Below are 5,903 nucleotides of genomic sequence, written 5' to 3'. Positions count from 1 at the left end.
ACAAGTTCACCACTCCTTATCATCCACAATGCAATGGGCTTGTTGAAAGGTTCAACAAGACCCTGAAGGGTATGATCAAAGGATTACCTGAAAAGCTCAGGCGAAGATGGGACATCCTTCTACCCTGCCTTCTGTTTGCTACCAGAGAGGTCCCACAAAAGGGGGTTGGCTTCAGCCCCTTTGAATTGTTGTTTGAGCACCCTGTAAGAGGACCCCTATGTTTGGTGAGGGAAGGATGGGAGGTACCTCTCAGAAAGCCCAAGCAAGACATAGTGGACTATGTACTTGGTCTCCGCTCCAGGATGGCTGAGTATATGGAGAAGGCATCCAAAAACCTTGAGGCCAGCCAAGAATTACAAAAAGCTTGGCATGACCAAAATGCTGTCTTGACTGAGTACCAGCCTTGACAGAAAGTATGGGTGTTGGAGCCAGTGGCCCCAGCAGCACCCCAGGGCAAATGGTCAGGACCCCATACCATTGTTGAAAAGAAGGGAGAGGTTACCTACTTGGTGGACCTAGGAACTCCCAGGAACCCCCACAGGGTGCTCCATGTCAACAGATTGAAGGCATATGTTGACAGGGCAGACATGGGCTTGCTCATGGCTACAGATGAGGGGCAGGAGGAAGAGAGTGACCCTCTCCCAGACCTGTTAACTCAGAACCCTGAAGATGGCTCAGTTGATGGCGTGGCCTTAGATGGCAGCCTCACTGAACATCAGCAAAATGACTGGAGACAAGTTTTACAGTCATATAGGCATATGTTTTCCTTGACACCCAGTCAGACTAACTGGTGTACCCATGTGGTGGACACTGGTGACAGTTTTCCTGTGAAAAGCAAGATTTACAGGCAACCTGACCATGTCAGGGACTGTATAAAGACTGAGGTGCAAAAGATGCTGGACTTAGGTGTTATTGAGCCTTCAGAGGGCTAGCCCTGTGGTTCTGGTCCCCAAACCTCACACCAAAGATGGAAAGAGAGAGATGAGGTTCTGTGTGGAATACAGAGGACTCAATGTTGTCACCAGGACAGATGCACACCCTATTCCAAGGGCAGATGAGCTCCTAGACAAGTTGGCTTCTGCCAAATATTTGAGCACATTTGATCTGACAGCTGGTTATTGGCAAATCAGGTTAGCTGAGGAATCCAAGGCCAAAACTGCATTTTCTACCCCAGGAGGACATTACCAATTTGTGGTGATGCCCTTTGGTTTGAAAAATGCACCTGCCACCTTCCAAAGGTTGGTGAATCAAGTCCATTGTCGGCCAGCAGAGAGCAGCAGAGAGCAGTTCCAGAAGCGAGCAGAACGCCAGTCGCCATACTCAGCAGCAGCGAGAAGAACCCTCGCCCAGAGTTCCCTCAAGGTCCCTCCCGGCCCGGACCGGCACCCCGTAACCCGGTAAAAGGCTCCCGGTGCTCAGCAAGACGGGATAGTGGGGGCGCAGCAGGATTGAACTGACGCCTCGTCCGCATCCACGCTGCCCCCCTGGTGAGTCCCCTGGCCGTTTTGCCGGGCCGTTTTGCTGCCGAGGCCGTGGAAACACTGAGAGGGGAAGTGGAAACCTGGCCCCCGAGCGCTGAAGGGGGAGCGCTGAAAGGGAGAGCCGCACCAGGAGCCGGCACCCGAGCAAGTGACAGGGAACCTTCACCTCGCGCACCTGGGGGCTCGGGACACCCGGAGTAACCTCAGGCTGTTGGCCTGGCTTCCAGCTCCCAGCTCCCAGCAAGCGGCAAGCGCCAGGCAGCGAAGGAGCAGGCAGGCGGGGGGCACGAGTTCGAGGCGGCCCGCGTTTAGCAGCCAGCTGCTGGCAGTCCAGCAGCCCAGCCTGGTATACCCGCCCTGCCCCCTGCCTCAGCTCTCCTACTGCTGTGAATCTCGAGCCACGTAAAGCAAGAGGCGAGCAAACCGAGACAGGCAGCAACCAGCAACAGAGCCAGCGTGAGCGTGAGCAGCAGAGCAGCAGAGAGCCAGAGCAGAGGATTGACCTGGAATTCAGTGAAGCAGAGTAGCTGAGCACCATCTGCTATCTGCCATCTAAAACAGCAGCCAACATTAAGTGCAGAGCTGACATAACCTATCTGCCCGCGAGTAAAGGCGGGCGGCTGAGAGTACAACTTGGTCTTGGAGTTCCAGGGAATTTTTGGAAATCATCCGGGGGACCAATCTGACGACCACTGGCAGCGGTGAGCGCGACCACGGTGGAGAGAGTGAGTACGCAATAACTTTTTCCTTTACCTCCATCCTCACTCTTCTCCCGCACCCCACCACACTCCCCCCTTAAAGGCGCCCACCAGACAGCGAGAGCAAGAGAAGCCAGCAAAGAACAGTGAGAGCGAGCGAGGAGACAACAGGCAGGAGGTTGGAAGCTGAGGCTCCAAAGCGGCAGGCACCTGTAATAGACTCCTCTGCCCCACCTCCCCAAGGCTGAGCATTTGAAGCATTGCAATTAGCTGCTGGAGAAGGCAATAGACCACAGTCAACTGCCCTCACAACATCACGCAAACAGCCCACCTATAGCAAGCGTCTCAGACCAGCAGCAGAGAAGCCCAAGAAGCCTGAAACGCTGCAACTCACGCAAAACCATTGCAGCGCCAACGGGCACCAGAACATCGGTCCATAGCAGCAGAAGCAGCAGCACCACAGTCTCGGCGCCAAAGACATGGAGGCACAGAGAGACAGAGTGACTTCCTGAGCCCCTGGAAGGAACTCACTGGATTACCATGAGGTCGGGCAGGGAACGGAGACCTCCAACAAAGCAACCAGCCAAAAGAAAAAGAAACAACACAACTACAAGCTCAGCATCACCGGAAAAAAATAAGCGAGCTACCAACAGTAAAAAAGAAAAAGACAAAACAACAAGGAATGAATTCAACACTACCATAAACGACGGTCCGCAAACCGGTTGTCAACAATCCGATAAGGACAACAATCACAGCCCAATCCAACTTCCAGAACAACCCAGAAGTAACAAAAGGAAAAACACCCACCAATTACTCAATGTAGCGGGTCAGCAAACAGGGACAAAACACAATTTTCAGCCGAAAATCTACACTAAATTTGCCTTCCTAAAAAATCCAGGAAATGTCATCTTCTCCTCGAATGACTCCATAACAGGCCTCCAATCCCCATTACAACCCGCCAAGGCAAATAACGCCTTTTCACAAACTACGAGCTACTCAGTAGCAGAAATTCACAACGCTCCGACCCAAAGGGAAAGAATGAATGACGTAGGAGGCGAAGCAGGCATAGGGGACAATGGGGAAATAGAAACCAGAAGGCAGGAGTCACTAGTAGGCACCACCAGCCAAGCCCCCCTATCAGAGGAACTAATTAAGGGAAGCAGTGATGGACGTAAGCAGTGATGGACAAATAAATCCCTCACTAAAGGAGGACACACCAAGGAAACACCTGTCAGAGCTGCCAGGGCCCTTGGGGCCGGATAGCAACAAAAAGCACCTATCTCCAAATAATTCCTCCCCACACACACACCAAGGGGCGGCAGAAGTACCAACAACTCAAGAATCAGTACCTCCACTAGCACCCATCGCCCATACAGCACAAATAATTCAAAACCACACTGAGGCTCCCGACACACCGGGACCAAAACCTGACCCTGCAAACCCGCCACCACACATAGTAAGAGGGGATCAAAGCTCCCCAGATAGGGACATGTCTTTCCTGGTATCTCAAGAATGGAGCGAGTTAGTGGCAACATACAACGTCACAGGACCCACCAATGGTAACAGCGAAGAAAACTCCCATCTCCCAACAGAGGGGACCGGAGATCCCCCTAACCTCTTCTGGGCAACCCTACTCAATACAGCACAGCTAACCTCAACGGCACTTCAGTATCAATCAGATAAACTCGATCTACAACTGTCAGTCCTACAAAGCTTAGCAGAGGCCACTATGGGGATCGACAGAAAACTAGCTGACCTTAACGGCCTAATAAAAAGAGGACAGGAGTCAGCTAACCTTATTCAAATTGAAAGAACCAACTGCATCTGCTCCCCAATCATTGACAAACTATCATCTCTACCTACGATGCTGGGAAACCTTCTGGAGGACATAAAAACAAATATCACAAAGCCCCCCTCAATAATCGAAAGGCATGATAAGTCAGTAACAAAACCAATTTCAGCGAAATCTCCATCACCAACGAGATGGCCCCATAACCCTCACCTCAAAGGGGCAACAGAAAACAGCAAAGAACCACACAAAATAAAAACAATCACGCAGTGGTGCCTGCCCCCACCCATAACAAGCTCACCTGAAGAACTGCCTCGGAACATCTTCAAAAGAGGACAAGCTGAAGAACTGGAGATCCCACCTAACGCACGGGCCCGACGTAAGCAAAAAAGAAAGGGCCGGAACAAGAAAACAACAGAATTGAAAAGTAGAGAAGAGCCCAGTCAACTCACCACACCGAGGGACAAGGAGCAGCCAGGTGACAGCAAGCACCAAAAGGAACCTATAAATCTCCCATTACCACCCATAAATTCATTACAAACAAAGACACCAGCAGAAGTAGGAATAGGATCCCTCGCGCTTGTAAAAGAGGCCCCCAGCCCCTACTTAGAACAGAACCCTGTCGGCCAACCATTTAAACCGACAACCGGAAACCCACCAGGACAGGAACAAAAAGAGCAACGGGCCTATCAAGCGGTAACAACACAATCAACCCCGGAAGCAAGCAGACAGCCCCGAGAGGACCCCAATCCAACCCAAACCGAAGCTACATCAAAAAATTCCTCAGAAAAATGCACCTGTAACAAACATGAAAAATGCACCTGTAACAAACATGAGACCGGCACCAGTGAAACAACACAGAACCGCCGATCAATAAGTGTTGACATCTCGTTAAGCAGCCAGATAAAGGAGAAACCGGAGGGTGGGACATTGAATAGCAGAACAACAACAGCGTACATTCATAAACCACACGGTAACACCCAAACCGAGCAACAAAAGCATCAGCAAACATCTCCCCTGGGGGAAAAGGACACGGACACAATCTTATTCATTCCAGAATTCATCTCCAGAGGAAGAGTGGACACTCTAAACAGGGGCAATATTTTAAAGCTCATTAATTCAATCGAGAAACTAAAAAACATAAAAACCTCCGATCTGCTAACACTCGAATTTCAATCAGCCCCCCACCCACAAGGAAACAAAACAACAAAGACCACATGGTCAACAAGGGAGGTAGAAAACCTAATTATGGAAGAATCTCCCATTTTTTCACAGTGGGGAATCAAACTCGAAGCAGAAAAAAAGCCACCCTACCCCACTCTGCTCCTTGAAGAAAGGAATCAAGAACTCACTCAACCGGCCAAATCAATACTAAAAGGAGCGCTTAGTCATTCCCCAGGGTTTGACAAATATTCGCCGTTTTCTCACAAGCCCTCCACTCAGCAAACAACATCACGCAGTCTTAAAATCAAACGTACTATACCTGGAGGAGACTCCATCTGACAAAAAGTGCCACCCTTAGCACCCGACCCAACGGCCACCCTCACTAAAATCAAAATATGCAGTTGCAACATTAATGGCCTCTCAATCAAACTGGACGACCCAGGCACACAAAATTACTTAGACAGTTTTGACCTGATCCTACTTCAGGAAACATGGGAACAAAATGACATCCCTTTACAAGGCTATACAACTCTGACCCATCCGGCAACCAGAGGCTCCCATTATGGCCGATGCTCAGGAGGACTCGCAATACTCTCCTCAATACCTACCATCGGCGCAACGGAAATAAAAAGAGCAAACATCACCCCACCAAACCGAATACAGTGTATATCATTTGCAGTTAAAAACGAACAGGTCATTCAACAGCTACACGTCATAAACACATACATTCATCCAAAGCACAAAAAATCAGGGTCAAGGGAACTCATCAAA

The sequence above is a fragment of the Lissotriton vulgaris genome, chromosome 1_1 (genome assembly GCF_964263255.1).
Source record: "Lissotriton vulgaris chromosome 1_1, aLisVul1.2, whole genome shotgun sequence".
Taxonomy (NCBI): domain Eukaryota; kingdom Metazoa; phylum Chordata; class Amphibia; order Caudata; family Salamandridae; genus Lissotriton; species Lissotriton vulgaris.
This window is presented reverse-complemented; position numbering follows the sequence as displayed.